Genomic DNA, 22,035 nt, shown 5'->3' with positions numbered 1-22,035 from the left:
GGATGTCCATGCTCTTGGCCCAGAAGGGCCTTCTCCGTGCTCACTAGACCCACTGTGAGCTCTCTCCTGAGACATGGGGGAGACACAGGTGGCACTCGGGCTGCCCAAGTCCTTTGTCACAAGCTTACTGTTCGAACGCCCAGGGTCACGCTCTTCCGGCAGAGTCTAAAATCTGTGAGCAACGCATCATCCTCGTTTCGCTGATACGTGAGGCTCAGAGAAGCTAAACACACTGCCCCTGCGTCTCAGACGTCGAGGGGAGTTTTTCCAAGGCCACGAAGAGGGTAGTGCAGCCCTCTAAGTGGTCATGAGGGTACAACCGAGGCACTGACGGGCCTTCCTCATCCCTGCTCGGAGCCTGCGGCTCAAGCGCCTGCTGTCAGGGAGCAGGAGGCTCACGGAGGAGGCACAGGCCGGACCTCACGAGACGGTGGCCGTCTGTGCTGGATCTCCACAGACGCCAGGAACGGGCCGCAAGGACCGTGAGGAGAGGAGAGCCCGGGGGTCCACTCGAGCCTGGCGGGAAGCAGCTGCTGTCACGAGAGCGACGACAACGATATTGCGTCATTTACCAAGCAAGAGCCTTAAGTCTGTGACTTCGTTTAGTTCTTGCTAAATGAATACTGAATTCTCACTGGCGGGACAGAATCATCTCCAGTTCAGAGCTACCCCATCTATGGCACCCTTAGGAAGCTTCCAGTGGCCCACCTACGTAGCCCGTGGGGAGCAAAGCCAGGAGTTAAAGTTGCACCCACTCGTCCAATGCCCACGCCCTCTCCCTGTGCCAGGCTGCCTCCCCTTCTGCGCAGAGGAGGGCCCGACCAGGCGTGGTCTCGGCATGAAGCCAGGCAGAGCCACTGGATGAAAAGCCTCCAATTTAAAGTGGCCTCGATCACCGTGACTGCCCCCGGAATCACTGATGAGTGAACCATCCTGCTTTCCCCTTTTGCTTTTTGGCGTTTTATTTTATTTTCACCGCCTTTTGAGGCAGGTGTTATTAACCCCATTTCACAGATAAGTAAACCAAGAGTCAGTAAGTTTAGTGGAACGACAAAACTCCAAATGGCTTTTAGCCACTAACCAAGATGCTCTTGGACAAAGGAGAACCGTGAGTGGGTCTTGCCCCCAAATGGCTCATTTTATTTGCTGGAATTTGTCCTTGTACAAGATCCAAAACTTTCTTAAGTTCTATTGTTTGATTTCAAGTGTGCCTACGTTTTTCTTACCAAAAAGGACAACTGGTTAGTCAACACTTTCTTCTACTTCTCTCCTTCTCAGAAGCTGACCTAATGCTAAATTCTTGAGAGAGTTTTAACTTGTTTTCCCTTCTAAGTTTGTCCTCAAAAATCTCCAGTTTATGCTGGAGCAGTGAGTGAGCAGAGGGTGAGAACAAGTGAAATAACCCCTGCTTCTGTTCTTGATGATTCACTGGTGTGTGACCACCTGTCCACGCCATTTAGAGGACCAGAGCAGGACCCAGGGCTGGGGCCTGTGTGGGGTCCCCAGAGGATGCAGGATTACAGTCGACACTTGTCTTATGCAAGGTGTGAATTGGTGCTGTTTTATCGAATCCCCCACTATTTCTATTAAACTTCGCTTCTCTATGATTTGTTGTGTCTGATCTTTTTGCAGTAGGCAGGATGAGTTCAGTACTCACTGGACTTAAAAGTCCTGTGGTAATAGCCCCCATGTATTCCCGGAAGAGTGAAAACATGGTATTACTAATGAAAAGCACATTCCTACTATGACTCAAGTTCATCTTCGTCAAGGGAGTTGGAAACAATTTACGTACATATATACATATACATAGTTTGATCCTATGAGCTGAAGGATTGCACAAGCATGATTTTTTTGTCTCTGTCTCCCTTCCCTGATTTAATTCTCTCCTTTTTTTCAGGGAGTGAGGAGGAATGAACCCAAGTGGAAACAAGCAAAAAAAGAAAAAAAAAAAAGGTTCAACTTCAATGAAAAATGATGCATTGTCTAGAGTGTGATTCATACTTTGTTCATTGTCATCAAGCTTTTTCTCACCTCTTTGTAAACTGAAAGAAAGGATGGATGGGAAAATTTGCTTTGTTCCGTAGGATTTCAGAAGATTCCACTATTCTTATGGAAAAATTTGCATTTCAACTCACTTATCCCATACAAATCTGTGTTGTTATTGTTGTTGTTTGTTGTTGTTGTTACTTTCTTTCAGACCAGTTTTAACATCTGTCTAGTTCCTTCATTGATTGAGTTGATTGAGGAGTAAAATAAAGGCTTCAATGTGTGTTCATTTCTTTATCTGTAGAAGAATCTGGCTTTCACCTTTTTCTGAAAATTATCTTTTGACAGAGATTGCTTCTTCATCCTTGGCAAGTGCTGTAATGTTCATTAATTACTTTTAAGTTTATTTATTTATTGAGGGAGAGAGATTGTGCGCACACACGCAAGCAGGGGAGGGGCAGAGAGAGAGGGAGAGAGAGGATCCCAAGCAGGCTCCACACTGTCAGCATGGAGCCTGATGCAGGGCTTGAACTCATGAACTGTGGGATCATGACCTGAGGTGAAATCAAGAGTCACACACTTAACCCACTGAGCCACCTAGGTGCCCCAGTGTTTAATGTTCAAAACTAATGTGGCATTACTCATCTCTAATCTGGACACCACCAATTCTTCTTAGCACCTCTTTATGTAACCTAACTCAGCCTCTCATAACATTTTGCTCTCATATCACTTGAGGTCTACCTGTAAGTGGTTTCTCCTGATTATACCGTGCGCTTCTGAAATTAACTGCGGTGTGTTGGCACAATTGGGATGGACCGTGACCCCGAACACTGGCCAGCAGAGTGTCCCATTTGAATGACAGAAATATGGAATAAGTGACCTTGGGTTTGCTAGTGGAAACAAAATATGACAGGTAAAGAAATACTGTAAAATATTTTAAGAGTTATGTGGAAAGTTGTCTAGATTAGTAATGTAGTTCTAACATGAGATTTTCAATAAATATCTTACTCTGAATGTACTCTCAATAATAACATTGAAATAACTCCATGAGTGGAAAAGGTCTCCAGTGCTTTGTAAGAGGAAACATATTTATAAAGATAATGTCTGCCGTCCTTGATGACTACATTTAGAGCATCATGTTATTTAAAGGGCTTTGAGGTAGATTCAGCTCACTTGGGTACAAAGTAACATTCATTTAAAGCAATTTTAAGTCTGATAATTCAGAGGAGAGCTAATTGGTAAACAGTCTTCTGCAAGATAGATGGAATATGTAATTGAAGTAACCAAAGATTAAAAAAGAAGTTAGTTGACCCGTCATTGGCTCTTGCATTGGTTAACAAAGAAGATCATTTACTTAAAGATTTCTGTATAACTGAACATTAATACTCAAATAAAAATTGGGTAATAAAAACCAATTATATCCTAAAAACATTATAGCAGATAGAAAAAGGGTAATTCCTTAGTTTTTTTTTAAGTTTATTTATGTATTTTGAGAGAGAGAGAGAGGAGAGAGAGAGAGAGCACAAGTGGGGGGGGGGAAACAGAGGGAGAAGGAGAGAGAGAGAATCCCAAGTAGGCTCCACACTGTCAGTGCAGAGCCCGATGCAGGGCTCAATTGCATGAACTGTGAGATCATGACCTGAGCCAAAATCAAGAGTCAGATGCTTAACTGAGATAGCCAGGCACCCCCAAAAGGGTAATTCTTAATATAATCTATTAATTTTCCTGCAATTCATTCCCTGAATTGCAAAAAGGACTTGTATCATTAACTTTTTAAAAGTGGTTTGCTGTAAACACAAATCTTTTTTGAAACAATAAATGGAAATTAACGTCCAGTAAATCTTCTCCGAATATTCATCATGTTGGGACATACAGGTGAGACAAACACCTTTGCATAACCAGCACTGCCCCTCTGTAGCACACATTCAATTAAAACAAAAATGTAATCGAGAGACAGAGGGGTGGGGCGCCTGGGTGGCTCAGTCGGTTAAGTGTCCAACTTCGGCTCAGGTCATGATCTCGCGGGTCGTGAGTTCGAGCCCTGCATCGGGCTCTGTGCTGACAGCTCAGAGCCTGAAGCCTGCTTCCGATTCCCTCTCTCTCTCTTTCTCTCTCTCTCTCCCCCTCCCTTGCTTACACTCTGTCTCTCTCTGTCTCTCAAAAATGAATAAACATTAAAAAAAACTTTTTAAGAGGCAAAGGGAACCACCAAGAAACAGTTTTCCACCACTATTAAAAACGCCTGGATACTGAAGAAGCCGGCAATGGAACAAAGTCCAAACCCACTGCCAAAAGGGAAACATTCATGAATCAATTAATGGCATGAAATCTTCCCCCACCCCCGCCCCAAAATTGCTTACTCCCAGGAACAGAGCTCTAACTTGTTGCTCTACTGAAGGATGAAATATTAAATATTATTAATCCTAGGAAATCACACATGAAACAACAGATACAACCTTCTGTATTCTATTCTACGTCATCCTCACAGCTCGAATTCTCGCCTGTCCACAATCAATACACCAAGTTTGCCCGACTTTGTCCAGCAGCCAGATATCTGAGTCCAGCCTGAGGGCCAAGAACCACTCCTCTCTGCTCATCTTAGGAAAATAGCAGCCTGGGAACAGCAAAGGCGGCATGACGTTTCTGGAGAGAAATATCAAAATCAACACCCTGAGTTATCAGGGTGATTATGCTCAGTTAAAAGTCATCCGGCCCTCCTGTGTCTGTGTAGCTATTCACTCACTGTCTGGCCATGTTCACCAGCTGATGCCCCCCCTGGGGCCGGCTGGCAGGGGAACGACCAACGGGGGCACATCAGACAGCCCCTTACATTTCTGGGTTTTCTCAATTTCATTATTCCTACTTATAGGAGTTTATTGTTAATAATAAAATGATTACTACTAATAATAAACAATAAAATATATTTATTATTCTTATTTTTTAATATGAAATTTATTGTTAAATTGGCTTCCATACACCACCCAGGGCTCATCCCAACAGGTGCCCTCCTCAATGCCCATCACCCACCCCCCCTCCTTCCCACCCCCCCATCAAGCCTCAGTTTATTCTCAGTTTTTAAGGGTCTCTTATGGTTTGGCTCCCTCCCTCTCCATAACTTTTTTTTATCCTTTCCCTCCCTCCTGATCTTCTGTTAAGTGTCTCACGATCCACATATGAGTGAAAACATATGGTATCTGTCTTTCTCTGCCTGACTTATTTCACTTAGCATAACACTCTCCAGTTCCATCCACGTTGCTACAAAAGGCCATATTTCATTCTTTCTTATTGCCACGTAATATTCCATTGTATATATAAACCACAACTTCTTTATCCATTCATCAGTTGATGGATATTTAGGCTCTTTCCACAATTTGGCTATCGTTGAAAGTGCTACTACAAACATTGGGGTACATGGGTCCCTATGTGTCAGCACTCCTGTATCCCTTGGGCAAATTCCTAGCAGTGCTACTGCTGGGTCATAGGGTAGATCTATTTTTAACTTTTTGAGGAACCTCCATACTGTTTTCCAGAGCGGCTGCACCAGTTTGCATTCCCACCAACAGTGCAAGAAGGTTCCCGTTTCTCCACATCCTCTCCAGCAGCTAGAGTCTCCTGATTTGTTCATTTTAGCCACTCTGACTGGAGTGAGGTGGTATCTGAGTGTGGTTTTGATTTGTATTCCCTGATGAAGAGCGACATTCAGCATCTTTTCATGTGCCTGTTGGCCATCTGGATGTCTTCTTTAGAGAAGTGTCTATTCACGTCTTCCGCCCATTTCTTCACTGGATTGTTTGTTTTTCGGGTGTGGAGTTTGGTGAGCTCTTTATAGATTTTGGATACTAGCCCTTTGTCCGATATGTCATTTGCAAATATCTTTTCCCATTCCGGCGGTTGCCTTTTAGTTTTATTGATTGTTTCCTTTGCAGTGCAGAAGCTTTTATCTTCATAAGGTCCCAATAGTTCACTTTTGCTTTTAATTCCCTTGCCTTTGGAGATATGTCAAGTAAGACATTGCTGTGGCTGAGGTCAGAGAGGTTTTTTCCTGCTTTCTCCTCTAGGGTTTTGAAGGTTTACTAAAATAAACTAAGGAAATATCTCTCCCTTAATGTTTAATAAGTGGTTGACTGTAAGACATATATAACATGTGTATATGATACAAATAAAAATTCATATAATAGTAACAATATGTGTGAAATATTATTCGGTCATAAAAAGGAGTAAAATCTTGCCATTTGCGACCACATGGATAGAGCTAGAGAGTATTATGCTAAATGAAGTCAGTCAGTCAGAGAAAGACAAATACTGTATGATTTCATTCATATGTGGAATTTAAGAAACAAAACAAATGAGCAAAGGGAAAAAAACAGACGAGAGACAGACCGAGAAACAGACTCTTTTTTTCTTTAATGTTTATTGATTTTTGAGAGAGAGAGAGACACAGACCATGAGCTGGGGAAGGGCAGAGAGAGAGACAGAGACAGAGACAATATCTGAAGCAGGCTCCAGGCTCCCAGTTGTCAGCACAGAGCCCAATGCCAGGCTCAAAGTCACGAACCGTGAGATCGTGACCTGAGCTGAAGTCAGAGGCTTAACCGACCGAGCCCCCCAGGGGCCCTGAAATAGGCTCCTGACTATAGAGAACAAACTGATTGTTACCAGAGGGGAGACGGTGATGGGGTGGGTGAAAGAGGTACTGGGGATTAAAGAGCACACTTATCATGATGGGAAAAATAAAATAGCAATACTAGGTGGCACTTATAAGGCCTTGCAATGTGCCAGACAATATACCGAGGCTGGCTTCTTGATTTTTCACAATAGCCCATGAAATAGAATCACCACAGAACACACCTTAGAGCCCTTCAGGAAATGAGAGGGCACTATTAATGACTGCACCATGGCAACACTTATAAATCTAGACTAGCCCAGGGAATGGTGGTGTAGACCACCGTATCTCTGGAAGCAAGGTCCAGGCCCAAGAACTGACTAGTCAAGGTCATGTGCATAGACCAATGGAGGTTAGGTCCTAGGCTGGACTCTCAAGCACACTGCCATACCGTGTGACGGAAACTGAAATAAATCTTTAAATGATTTGACTGATAAGAGGCTGAGATAAATATGTGTGCGTGTGTGTGTGTGTGTGTGAGAGAGAGAGAGAGAGAGAGAGAGACAAGATGAAATAGGTCCTCCTCCCTACCTTACCCCCAACTAAACACAGCTACAAACCCTGCGATGGTGAACCAGGCAATCCCAGGAAGACACCGGGAAAGGGTGAAAGGAAGGCAGGTAGACTTCAGGCTGGAGAAGCAGCCCAGCGCTCGGCTCAGTCCCCACCGGGGGAGGAAGGCCACCACGTAGAGCGTGTGTCCGCTTCTCCTCAGCGACAGTGGATGTGCGGGTGTTTCTGCCCTCCAGATGAAACAAGGTTTCTCTGACACACACCAGGTGAACCACCGGCAGACATCACTGGAGCCCCACCGGAAATCAGTGGCCGCGGGCCTGCCCTTCCTCCCAGGCCTGAGATGCCCCTTTCCTGCGGAGACACACCTCAGCGGGAGTGGCACCAGAGAGGCCCCACCGCAGCCAGGGCCAGCGGGAACAGGGGATCGCAAAGAGCCTGGGACGGTCCTGCTCCGCGCAGACACAGCTGGGCAGCCTGGGACACAAGTGCAGGGATCCCACCACACCACGCTCCCACCGAGAGACATATATCAGCTGCCCTTGGGAAGGGCCTTCCGCTTCTCAGGACATACCAGCAGGGACCAGTCAGAGCCCCGCGAAACCAGAGAAACCAAGCCCATCAAAACAACATTGCAAAGACTCTGCAAATTAAAACGCTGTTGGAACCACAGTTCAAAAAAATAGTTTAACTCTCGGGCTAAACCTAAAAAGGGTAGCTGTCTGCTAAAATGTAGGATTGAAATAAGGCCCGGAGACTCCCGACATAACAGACACAATGTCCAGAATACAACCGAAACTCACCTGTTATAATGAGGACCAGGAAAATCACAGCTCACATGAAAAAAAGACAATAAACTGATGCCACCAATGATATTATTCAGGTGTTGGAGTTACCTGACGTGGATCTTAAAGCAGCCATCATAAAAATGCTTCAACAACCAATTATAAATTCTCTTAAAGCAAATGAAAAAGCAAATCTCGGAAAAGAAAGAAAAGATTAAAAAGAATTAAATGGAAATTATAAGACTGAAACCCAGAATAGTAGAAACGAAAATTAGCTTAACAGGGTCAATAGTGGAACACAAATGAAGAGGACCATATCTGTGAAATTTAGGACAGAACAATAGAATTAATCTAATAAAAAACAAAGAGGAGAAAATACACTTAAAATGAAAAACTGAACAGAGCCTCAGAGACATATGACACAAAAGATCCAACATTCACATCATCAAAGTCTCATAAGAAAAACAGATGGAGGCAGGGGGCGCCTGGGTGGCTCAGTCGGTTGAGCATCACACTTTGGCTCAGGTCATGATCCCACGGTTCGTGGATTCAGGCCCTGCATCGGGCTCTGTGTGGACAGCTCAGAGCCTGGAGCCTGCTTCGGATTCTGTGTCTCGCTCTCTCTCTGCCCCTCCCCTGCTCACGCTCTGTCTCTCTCTGTCTCAAAAATAAACAAAGCATTTAAAATTTTTTGAAAAAAAAAAAAAGAAAAACAGATGGGGAAGAGGCAGCATGGCTAAAGGAATGGTTGAAGAAATAAGAGCTGAAAAGTTCACAAATCTGTCAAAAAACACAAGCCTACATATCCAAAAAACTAAACAAAATTTAAATAGTACATTTAAAGTGCTGAAGTAAAAGAACAGTCAGCCATAAATTCCATACCCAGCAAAACTTATCCTGAAGAAATGGAAGAGAAATAAAAACATTCTCAAATAAAGGAAAACTAAATAATTTACCATTAGCAGGCCAGTCTTTAAGGATTGGCTACAGACAGTCCTTCAAAGTGAAAGGAAATGATAGAAGAAAGGATAGAAAAAGAAGAATCAAGAAGGAAGAAGGAACAACAGAGTAGACACACAATAGACAATCCTTGTCCTCATGAATTGTATAAATTGTATTTGATAATTGAAATAAATATCCTAACACCTGATTCATAAGAAAATGATATTTAAAAGCATGGAAGGGGAAAGAAAAGGGACTAAATAGAAGTGAGGGTTCCACATTTTATCGAAAAATGGCACAATATTGAGATGAGTCAACAATTTTAAGTCACATATGTATACCTTAATACCCGGAAAAAACATTAAAAAAAACTATACAAAGAGATACACTGAAATGCTAAGGATAAATCAAGTTGGAACCCTAAAATAATGTCCAAGTGGCCCATAAGAAAGGAATAAAAAAACAGAGGGTCAGGAACCTGAGAAAACAAATTAAAAAATGACACTTTTAAGTACTAACACACCAACAATCACCTAAATATAAGTTGCCCAAATATACTAATCAAAATATAAAGACCAGCAAAGTGAAAGAATAAACATGATCCAACTATACGATGCTTTAAAAAACTCTCTCGTTTAATAACATAGGCAAGTTGAAAACAAAAAGAGGGAAATAGATAAATCATATAAACATTATTGTTTTAAAAGCAGCAGTGGCTTTACTAATGTCTAATAAAGTAGACTTTAGAGCAAAGAAAATTGCTAGAGACAAAGAAAGACACTATATATTGACAAAAAAGATCAATCCACCAAAAGGAAATAAGGATCCTAAAGAAAGGAGAAACGCGCTAATCCACACAAACAGCTGACAGTTTGAACTGCCTCTCTGAGCAAGTGATGGCACGACCAGATAGAACAAAGCCAACCAAAAGGATCCAAGAGACTTGTACATAACATACCACATAACAACAGTAGAATACAATTTTTTTTTCAAATGTACATGGAGCATTCCCTAAGACAGTCCATATATTGGGCAATAAAACAGACATTAACAAATCTAGAAGAATTAAAATCATACGGAGAGTGTCTCACGATGACAAAAGTCAGTAACAAAAGACAAGAGAAAAATCTTCAAACTTTTAAATAAGCCATGGGTCAAAAAGGAATTCCCAAAGGACATTATGCTTAAAAACACAGAACAGGGGGCACCTGGCTGGCTCAGTGAGTTAAGTGTCTGACTCCAGCTCAGGTCATGATCTCACGGGTCATGGGTTCAAACCCCGTGTCGGGCTCTGTGCTCCCAGCTCAGAGCCTGGAGCCTGCTGCGGATTCTGTGTCTCCCTCTCTCTCTGCCCCTCCCCTCTGTCTTTCTGTTTCCCAAAAATAAATAAACATTAAAAAAATTAATAAAAACATAAAAACATAGAACAGAATGAAAACAAAAATGCAACATTTCAAAATAGTAAGGTTCAGTCAAGCACTTAAGAGGAAAATATTAGGGAGAAAGTGTTCAGAGGAAAATCATATTAAGTTTACCACACACTTACCAGAATGGCTAAGGTGAAAAAAGTGACACACCTAATGGTGACAAGAACGTGGAGAAGCAGAGTCATTCATACATTGCTGGTGGGAACGTAAACTGGCAGAGTCATTCTTTTTCTTTTAAGTGTTTTATTTATTTTTGGGAAGAGAGCAAGAAAGCGCACGCCTGTGTGTGTAAGCCTGGGAGGGGCAGAGAGAGAAGCCCAAGCAGGATCCACTCTGCCAGCACAGAGCCTGAAGCAGGGCTCGAACTCATGAACCATGAGATCACGACCTGAGTGGAAATCAAGAGTCGGACGCTTGACTGACTGAGCCACCCAGGCGCCCTGCTACAGTCATTCTTAAAAGCAATTTGGCAGTTTCGTATGAAATTAAACCTGAAACTACCACACTACTCAGCGATTGTGCTTTTGGACATATCCCAGAGAAACGAACACTTACATTTTCAAAAACCTGTATACAATGTTATAGCAGCTTTATTTGCCACAGCCAAAAACGAGAATCAGTCCAAATGCCCTTCAACAGGTGACTGAATAAAAAACGGTGGTACAGACATACTACGGAGTATTGTCCAGCAATAAAAAACCACAAACTATCAATAGATGTAACAACTTGGTTGAATCTCCAGGGTGTGCTGAGAAAAAAAGAAAAAAAAAAGCAATCCCAAAAGCTCATACTATCCAATATTCTGGTGTGGCAAAATTTCAGAAGGAAAGGACATATCGGTGGTTGCCAAGGACCAGGATAGAGGACAGACGGAGGCAGAGGGAAGTGAGTGTGGTTATAGAAGGGCGACAGGAGGGATCCTTGCGGGGGTGGAACCATTGTAGTGTCTCGACTGTGGTGGTGAACATAGGAGCCACACAGGTGTTTAAACTATGTAGAACAAATAAACACACGCACCAATTAGTGCAGGTAGAACCGGATAAGGTGCACGAATTGTGTCACCATCGATATCCTAGCTGAGATATTTTACTACAGTCCTGCGATGTAGCATCCTTGGGGGAGACTGAGTAAAGAGCATATACGGGTCTTTCACACTGTTTTTTACTACATGTGACTCTACAACTATCTCAATAAAAATTTCAGTTAAAGAAAAAAGCACTGGGGCTCTGACTGGGTCGGACCTCTGAGCCGGTTCCCGTTTGGCCCAGAGACCCCTCTCACAAACGTACACACACATACACACACAGGTTCTTGGTGGCCCAGGTGCCATTAGCACGGCATCATGGCCTGAGGGAGAACTTACTGCCACATCTGCTATTGTTGATGCACAAAGATGAGGTCATAGCTCGAACCAACTTATTGTCCAGACTCAAAAAATCAGTATACGTTCTCTGACACAGGGATTGAAGATGGAACAAAGTCGAAAAGATCTTAGAAAATGCAAGGTGCATGTTGGTGGGGCGCCTGGGTGACTCAGTCTGTTGAGCATCTGACTCAGTTTCGGCTCAGGTGGTGATCCCAGGGTCGTGGGATTGGGTTCTGCTCTGAGTGTGGAATCTACTTAAGATTCTCTCTCTTTCTCCCTCTGCCCCTCTCCCCAGCTCACACTGTCTCTCTAAAATTAAGAAAAGGAAGGAAGGAAGGAAGGAAGGAAGGAAGGAAGGAAGGAAGGAAGGAAGGGAGGGAGGGAAGGAAGGAAATGCAAGGTGTATGTTCAGTGTATTTTGAAGAAATCTTTTCAAGGATAAGAAATCAAATTGTCTTCATATTCCTTGTGTCTATTATAGATGGAAGTAAAAAGATGATAAAACAAAACCAAACTGTAAGAGAAAAACAAACATTTATCCAGTAACTCCTATATAACATGCACTGATCTAGGCCCTCATACACATTATCTAATTTAACTTCTGCTTAGTTACCCGAAGAAGTAGAGAGTGTTATCCTCATATTAGAGGTGAGAAAACTGAGCTTTGGAGAGTTAAGTAACCAAGTAACCATGCTTGTCTCTCACATAGCAAATTAAGAATTCTCTTTGTGGAGCCTGTTGATAGTGCCCACGGCACTTACATAAAAATCAACAATGTGAGAGGGTAGAGACAGGTATTTTGAACTGAAGGCTTCTTCATTCCCGGTGAGTTCTCCGAACTAAGGCATAGTGATCACAGAAAGTCACTGAAGATTCCCACTCCCTAGCGTTTCAGCGGGTGAAGAGAGCACAGGGCCGGGGTTGATGGTCTATTTGCTTTTGGAGGTACAGGGGATTGCTCAGAACCAGCCTCCCCTTAACCATGGATTTTAGCCCCATCTCCTCCCTCCAACCACCAGAAAGAGCTGCTAACAACCCATATGCCAAGTCGGGCCTTGGTTCTCTTAAGTTGTGGCCCAACTTCTCGCAAATTCCTCACAATATGCTCTGGGAGAGGCAGAGTGCCCTGGGAACCCGTTCCAAGTACAGTGGTGTCCCCAAGGTCCCTTCGCCAGACAGGTGCTCCTGACGATGCCCAACCACCGTTTGGGTCCGATGACTTCCAACATTCTGGCAAATCCCCACCGCAGCTGCACCTTCCGAAGCCTTAAGGTCGACAGCTCAGAGCTTCTCCCAAGCCTGCTCATATCCTGTATATTAGCCCAATTCTGCCCTCAGATACGTCACACCGCTCCTCCTGATTTCCATCGAAAGCCTTTTGCGAAACTAGTCCCTGCTTGAGGGTTAGGGAAACCCTGCCAGTGTCTGAGGATGACGCCCGCCAGTTGAAATTTTCTAGACGCGACGGTTTAAATGGCTTGTGACTGCCCTGGAAACATCTACATTTCATTTTAATTATTGGCGATGACAACGCGAGCTCTCTGCCATCATCTTGCATTTTCCCTCTCCACCGTCTGTTTCAAACTGCCTTGGCCTCAGCCTAGTGGCCCGTTTCTACTTCATGCCTGCTCAGAACCCAGATCTGCTTCGGGTCTCATCCCCCGCCAGGAGAGAGAAGCGAAGAAACGCAGTGAAATGGGGAAAGGTAACAGCGGCACCAAACACAGTAGAGCCAACAACTGGGGAGGAGAATGCAGAGCTCCCAGTCCTTCAGACATGGGAGAGGACGCGCATCCGGCAGGCAGGCAGGCAGGGGACCCGTCCTCTGGGTCTGGGAGCGCTGAGCGCTGAGCCTTTCCGGGAGCCCAGGAAGGAAACACACCGTTGGCTGGCGCTCAGCGACAGAAAGCAACCCACTTCTTTGACAACGGGGCGGTGTGCTCCCCCGGGGGACAAGCGGAGCCCGCACACTTCTGCAGACCCGGCAGGCCCGTGGGGCACCGAGCGCGGCTGGGGCGCCCGCAGCTTTGCACCCACTGCACAGAGAGGCACATGGCACATGCCTTCAGCGCCATTGACGGCAACGGCCTCTTGTTTCCAATCTGGCTGCAGATAATGAGATTAGCCCCCAAATTACCATAAAGTGGAACAAGTAAACACAAAAGCGGGAGCTGGGTTTTCAGGGGCTCCCCTCCCCCCAGCCCGCGCACAGACCGCTAACGCGCGCGGCCTCTGGCTGTTGAAATTCAAAGCCGCGCGTCTGTTTGTCTAAGTCGCCACGGTGACCCCGAGCGGATCGAGAGCGCCGAAGGACACCCTGAGCGGCGTCGCGGCGCTCCTGCAGGGGCCGCCGTGTTTACATCAGGAAGGCCAGCCGGGTGGGGGGCGCCCGGGCGCCGGCCTCCCTCGCGCTCGCCGCCGCGCTCGGCTGGCTCGGCCGCGCGGGCCCCTGGCGCTCGGCAGCTGACTCCATCCAGATGTGCCTCGGCTCCAGAGTGGCTGCCGCGCGCAGTAAATGGGCATCGGAGGCTCGTCAACCCGGGCCAGAGCCATTGCGGTCTCGCGGGCCGCCCCCCTGGCACTCGGAAACGTGCGCCCGGGAGGGGACCGCGCGGGGGGCGCTCCCTGGGCGCGGGGAGGGCGCGCGCTAATGACCGGCCCGGGAAATGTTCCTGATGCGTTTGTACATTTCCTCGTAAATGTTTTACACTTGAAAAGAAAGGGGAATGCTGTGTATCATTTGGAAATGTTGGCTGTCTATAGGTCCCTGTGGATATTCCTGGGTTAGTACGACTTGTAACCAGAGCAAGAGAAACATAAAAAAGCCGGGAAACGCTGCCAATTAGTCATTACGGGGAGATTGTAAAAACAAGAGAAAGAGAAGGAGGAGGGAGCAGAAAGAAAAAAGAAGAAGAAAATGCCCCAGGAAAAAAAAAAAAAATTGAAGAAACTAGATGTGTTTTTGTGGTGTTCCCGGAATAGAACGGGGAAGCCAGACAGCTGGCAGCCTTCTAATCAGAAGCGACCCCCAAGAAGTCCCCAGCGCAGCCCTGGAAGGACCCTGAGAGTCTCCAAGCTGTCCCTCTTTGCTGTCCCTATAAAACTCGAGCTGGGTCAGTGGGCAGGCAGTGTGCTTTGGAGCAGGACCCAATTGTGCAAAATCCAAGTTAGACATTTATTTCTGATGGCCTGCCGCCTACACGGCCCTCGCTAGCTGAGTTATAATAAAAAGAAGACAGGAATCGTTTTTTTAAACAATCACAAGTCCCTAGCAGCCACCAGCTTCAAGCAGACTGTGGCCATGCTTTCTGAAAACTGTTCTTAGCTTTATGGTGAGTCTAATTGAAATCTCCCCTCCCCCCCCCCACCCCCCTTGCTTTTTCCCAGACTCCCGGGATGCAGGAACAGTAACATCACAAGCTGGAATGGATCTGGGTGAGCCTCCCCGTCCTTCTGCTGTGACTTGATTGATCCTGCTCAGGACTTAACAGACGTGAGGAGACTGGGTGCACCCCAAAGTTGAGACTGCAGGGCAAACCCCAGGAGGGGCAGTGCCTCCTCCAGGGAAGGGCTGTGATGGGTCCTGAGCCCCCAGGAAGTGGGGAGGGGGCTGGGGCCCATTCCCCAGGGACTGGAGGCAGATCTTGCCAGCCACAGAACCGCTTACCTCAGCAGCAGCATGAAGACCCGGCGTCCAGCCAGGCTTTTTCATCCCACAAGATTTTAGTCCCCACCTCCTCTGAGTCATGAGGAAGGCCACATGTGCCTCAGATCCACTCCCTGGCAAGGTTACAGCTTTGCTAATCAGCTGGGGTCCCTCTTGGTATCTGGCCACAAGTCAGCAGATGTACTGTGCAGCTTTACCAGTACAAACTATCTTGCATAAGCTCTGTTTCAAAAACAATTATATGAGCAAATTATCTTGGCGTCTCGCTACAGATTTTTCAAATCTGGTAGCAGCATCTCAAAAAATGATTAAACCACAAGCACTATTTTAAAATTACATTAAACTGGACAAGAGACGAAGAATTCTTATAGAATCATCAAGAACATGCTCTGCTCCCTGAACGCAAAACGTCTTTGCGTGCGTGACTTAATTAGAGCTGGGCCTTCCTCAGAGGTAAAAACGAAAATAGAAAGAAATCATTTCTCTAGAAGGACTTTTACCTTCACAACACATGGCTTGAAATCTGTCGGCGGAAAGGTTATAATCAGAGAGTAATTGGGAAATCCTTGAGAGCTGGGTCCCGCATCTGCCACTCGCGTGGGCCGTGGCACCTGGGCTCGCTGCGATAATGGCAGGGTCCGCGACGGATCGATCGTGTCTCTTCCGAATTGAGGACTCAGACATAATATCGCGTTTTTGCTGCCAAGCCCGTTCCAGCTACCGCTATTTGTCTGTTGCTTCTCTCTGTATGAAGCTCACCCCAGCATCTCTCTCCCCACTGGACACCCCCCCCCCCCGCCAACAGACATCTCACCCCTTCAAAGCTTCCATCCATGCCTCACCCCCTTCGTGGCGGTGGGTGACCCCGTGACCGAGATCTGGGCCTTCTGCTCTTCTGTGTACACAGTGCGTGCTTCAACAAATACCTTATACTCACACTTTATACCGATGACTTGGAAATTTAAAGCTGTAACCTTGATCTTTGCCCCAGGCGTACTTCTCCATCTGCAACAAGATACCCGATTTCATTTGAACTTCTCATCGTCGTCGGAAATTCAGTACCAAATGCATCATCTTCCTTTGGGAAGGAAGTCAACTAACTCAGGCCTCCTGACTCTAACTTCTCCCAGAGGTAACATCGCAAGCTCAGTAACGCAGGCCCATCAGTCCTGTCCTGGTTTCTGCAACAGTCCCCCCGCGTGTCAGGTTTGGAGACACGAGGGTGAGCAAGGCGGCCAGCGACTCTCAGCTGCTGGCCCGCTCAGCACAGGATCGCCATGCCGGTCACGCACACTGCAGCCTAATCCCCCGCTCACAGCCTTGCAGTCCTTCACCTAGGTTTTCACGCCTGCTGAGGCAGCCTTACCGCCAGCCTGCTGGCGACCTCGTCTTGGAGAGCCGGTCCTTCCACACATCAACTTTGAAAAGGAGGATTAAACGCCTCCCTCCTCTCTAGTCAGGTAAATTCTAGCCGAACCTTAAAACCAAAATGAAGTCTACGGTCCTCCACAGGGACCCCAGGCCACCCCACATCACCACAGAGACCTCATCCACAGCGCACTCTGTTGACAAGGAGCCCATCTCCCTGTGTCCTCTAGTCTCTTAGGCGCTTCAAACTCAAAAGTACCAAGACCAGTCTCCCCCGTTGCCTTCTCTTAATCCTTTCGTAGTCCCCATTATTTGGGGAAATGATTATATTGACCTCTTCTTATTTAAATTGAAAAACTGGGGAACGTTCTCTGGACTCTTTTCCTTATTCCACTCTGAAATCCAACCAGCAAAATCCCACCTGTTCTACATCTCAGGACACCGAGGCAGGGTGCAAGCATATGATTCCAGGCGGGTGATCTCTGTGGCCTTGACCAAATGCCCTTCCTCCTGAAGCACCCCTCATGCTTCTCCATGCCGCCCCGGGGACCCCCGTCTTCCGGCCTCCAGCGATGGGTGTGGCTCCAGGTCAGGGCAAAGCCAACCGTCGGCCCCGCACCTCCCCTGCACTTGCTCCAGACCCTGCCCAGAGCCTCACTGCTTCTCCTAAACCCGCAACCGTGTGAATAGTCCCCTCCTTGTGCTCACTTCAAACTACGCAATTTGAGAGTGATTTCTGCCAGGAAAGCTGATATTCTGACTGATTCAAAAGAACTCTGTATATCCTATTATCACATGCCCTCAGTCCCCAGCGCAACTCCTAACACATAGGAGGTGACTGATGGCAGTTTGTCAAACACATGCACAAATAGTGAGGGGAGACTCACCGATATGTAAGTCTGCAGTGTTAACGATCAGACAGTAAGTTGTTTGGAGTGAATCGAACGTGTGCCTTATGTGGAATCGGTGCCCGATAACTGCTTACTAAATAAAGCTGAGTCCTGGAAAGACTGGGTATAGTCTCTTTCGTAGGAAGCAGCTGGGAAACCGGAACAGGGTAGAAGAACAGGGATGAGTACAGGAGAGGGTGAGGCAGGAGAGGAGAACTCCCGCTCATTAAACAATCACAGTCATTCCATCGTGTGACTATGCGTTATGAAGCACTCCTCCAGTCCCTTCTGTGTGGGTGTTTCTGACCTGTCTCTACCACATCACAGCATTTTCAAACTGAGAATCTAACAGAGCAATCGGGAGGGACGTATCCTCATTTATCTGTTCGTTCCCTTCTCAGCAGAATTTTACGAGCACATTCGTTGAGTCAGTCATCCGTGTGCGGGGTGTAAAGGTGATTCCCGAGAAGTCATATCTTCTCTGAAGAAGCTCACGTTCTGAAGTGTGACATCAGGAAGAGAAAGGGACATAAACAAACAAGGTAGCACAATAATGAGAGCACAGAGCGCCAGGACCCGGACAAAGGTGCACACAGGTCTCTAGACACCAAAGGAAACCCGCACACAGCCGGTGACATCTGAGCATCCTTGGCAATTCGGGGAGAGTGAATAAATCGTCTGGTGGCACTCCTGGGAATTCAGCTCATCAGATGTCGAGACGGAGACAATGATCGTTAAGTAGGTCTGACTTCTCAGCCACTTCTCTGTTTGTTTATTAATTGGATTATTAAGATTCCACTGCCTGTGTCGATAGCTTGGACCAGCACACACTTCTACTTTGGTATCCTTCAGGAATTATATCAGGAGGAGGTCTCCAGCTAGAAAATACTCAGCACAGGAAAGCAGATGTGATCCTGGTTCTCAAGCAATCCCGAGGGAGTGGGCACAGTTCCCGTCCACAGGGGCAACGCAGAAGCTGGGTCAGGTTAGAGACACAGTGTGGTGAGCACACACAGCATGCCTAGCGTCACAGACACAGGAGTGAAGGCGCACGCCCTGGGTCCCTGATCTTCAGTGTCCCGGGATCCAACCATCCTCCTCCTTGAACCAAGTTGCCTGAGGCTCTGAGTGCCACTCCTTCCTCGGACTTGAGGTGTATCTTTTCCTTAAGTCATCCCCGATGACAACACTGGTTTACTGAATGCCACACGGTGATGAACGAGTGAACTCTCCACTCTGCCCCGAGGCCTGGGGAAGTTAGCGTCACATCATAGCACAAGGGCCACCACAAAGGGACCTTCTCAATTCAATTAGCTTTAAAACGACACACAGGTGAACCCGGGTGCTAATCAATTTCCGCCCTACCCCCTCTTCCCCGACCCTAGACACATTGGCATCTATACAATTACAAGGATATACTCCCTTTTTAACGTGGAAAGGAATTAGTGATGAAAGTGTAGAGAAATAGTAGCACAAATAGCATGCCTTGGACGTGAAGGCTGTTAAAAAAGAAAAATCTGCAAATGAAAGTGAGGCTTAGTAAAGCACAGCCCTGAAGTCTTGGCTCACATAGCAAAGGGGGAAAAAAAAGAACGCAAGGAAGAAAAAGACTGGTGGGTGGGGGAGTTTCCTGCAGCCATGAGTAACATCTGGCAGAAAGCATCCTATACAGCCCTTTTTTGGTTTCCATCCACATGACATCACAATCTATGAATTTTGCTGTGATTGGATTTGAATGAACTTGTAGATTCAAAACAAAACCCACTTGAAACGAGCTTCACAAAGCAGCTCTATCTTCCAGCAGCGGTTCCGTTTCCCAAATGCCCTTTTCTGTTCTGCTCTGTTCTGATTGTGAAGGAGACTGAAAAGCCTGTCTAGGACAAACCCGGTCAGGTCCAAACCACACACACACACACACACAGACACATGCACACACGCACACCCTGAGACACAGGGGTCGTGGCCGGAAGGGTCCCAGGGATGCTGGGGGGCATTTCCAATTCTGCCGCTGAGAAATCTGCTCCTCTCTTTTCTCTTTTTCTTTCTTCTTATTGTTACTGTCTTAGTTCTGCCCGGTAGGGGTAAGGTGGAAGACTCAGACCAGCCATGCAGACATGCTCTGGGCTTCAAAGAAACCAGGGCAGAAGAAATGAAAACCACGCAGTAGTCCTGGTGTGACAGTTAATGTATTACACCTATTTCAAACATTTTTCCTCCTTTGGTGGAATTTATTTTCTGAAGAGATGAGGGTGATATGTGTAAAACTAACAAATTTTTTTAGGCAGTGAGAAGCAAAGCCCAACATGCCTATGGATGTACAAGATCGTTGCAAAACAATTAAGTTGACCATTAAAACAGAAAGACCAGGTATGTCACGGTGTGAATACCTACATAGCTGACATAGCCATCATATTTATTTACAAGGCATTTTCATCTGCAAATAATTCTTTGTCTCTCCCTACCCCATGCAGACCCAGACGGGTATGCTAAAATCTCTTCTGTCTCCGATCAACCTGGAAAAGCCAAGGACTCCAAATTTTTACCATGGCGGTGCTCAACTGTGATTTTTGGCCCCAAAGGATATTTAGCAATGTCTGGAGACACGTTTATTGCCATGACTGAGGTCCTACTGGTATCTAGTAGGTGGAGACCAGGGATGCTGCTAAACTTCCTAGGGTGCACAGGACAGCTTCCTCCCCCTCAACAAAGAGCCTTGTCCAAAATGTCAACAGCGCCACAGCGAGAACCTGATTCAACACATATGCCAACCTCTTCCCCCTCCCAAGAATACATCCCCACAAAACTCCCCATAGTGTTCTCTGACTTCATAGTTACCAAGGCAAAAGCCAGCACAGAATCCACAACTGCTTGGCCAAAAAAACCACCAATCAGGTCTCCTAACCAAATAGAAGTCAGTGTGCACTACACAAAGCCCAAACCCCTTGCAAGGATAAATTGAAATAAAAATCCATGTTACCCTCAGACCACGGTCAGCTTCTGCCAAGTAATGAGAATTACGGACGTATGATTTCAAAAAATATATGTTATCTTGGTGCACTTTATGAAGGAAAAACAAAAGAAGGCATTTGTCCATTATGTGGTAGCACTATTCATTTGTGGTCCATATTTGATTTCTTTGAGTAAGATGCAAAGACTCCAGAATTGATGTCAGAATAATGACAGCTGTTGAAAATGGCAACCATCAGGGTTTTCCTCAAAGAATCCAAGCCTTTCCCTGGCCTTAAGCTCGCAAAAGCCTGAGTCAAAAGAAAAGGACCTACTCAAAAGAAGGCCAAGTTTCAAACCTCACTTTCCTCCCGTGTTGCAGGTTTTGTTGTGAGCTTTGGACCAGTACTGCATTTACGAGGGAAATTGGCAGACCAGCTGCCCAATTGTGTGACTTTGAGGCGGTCACTTCACTTCTCAAACCTCCCTTTTCCCACTTATAAGATAAGCTTTACTACTAAGGTAACAGTTGACAGTGACCAAGCATTTCCTATGTGGTGAGCATCGCCTGGGTGGCTGTCCTATGCCAGAACTAACTTACCTCTCCCTGTAGCCCCATGATGCCCAGACATGTTACTGATGAGGCAATGGAGCCCAGAATGATTAAGTAACTGCTTCAGGTCACAGAGTTGAGGGAACGAAGATTCCGATCAAGGCCTCTACCCGTAAGTAGGTTCCTGAGAGGCGGAAATGAGACGATGGTCACATTATCCCTCAGGGTAGTTGTCAGTGAATGGCAGTGACACTAGAATTAAATCAGTGAGATTACTTCCCATTTCCCCTCTCTATAAGTGTCGAGTGAGCTAGGAGGTAAGCTGGGACCTATATTCACATCATAGGAGAAAATGGTGGCACTCCCTCCTTAGCTCTGCTATTGGTCAGAATGTTGCGCTCCTCGAAAATGCGCATTAGGCCTGGGGTTTGTGAAACCCCGATAGAGCCAAGCCTGACGAGGAGAGGCCATTAGAGTTCAGTCTGTTCTGGTGAGAGACATTCAGTGTCGTTCTAACTGGAAGAGTGAGGGTTCTTCTTCAACCTAGCTCTGACGAGGAGACCTAAATGCCTCCATTACTCAGATGCAGGGCAGGTTTGCATCCTTCTCAAGCAACAGTCACGGAGTTGCGCCTTATTTGATTTTACGCCTTACCACCTACGCTGTTTTGAGCGACAGGAACCAAGAAATAGAAGATCCAAATTCGTCTTCCCACTGAGCTGACCTTGGAAGTGAGACTTGTCATCTGTAAGACCCGGGCACCTCACAGGCTGTTGCAACAACTGAGTCAGAGGTCAGGACGTCTTTGAGGGAAAAATTCAAAGAACAAAATGTGAACGGCTCCCCGGGATGGCACCCAGCGCTCCCAGTGCCCTCCCTCCCAGCATCTTGTGTGATTGCCCCGTCACCCTTACGAAACAGCCACGGAA

Source organism: Panthera pardus, unplaced genomic scaffold (assembly GCF_024362965.1).
Source record: "Panthera pardus isolate Hobbes unplaced genomic scaffold, ASM2436296v1 HiC_scaffold_7, whole genome shotgun sequence".
NCBI lineage: Eukaryota > Metazoa > Chordata > Mammalia > Carnivora > Felidae > Panthera > Panthera pardus.
This window is presented reverse-complemented; position numbering follows the sequence as displayed.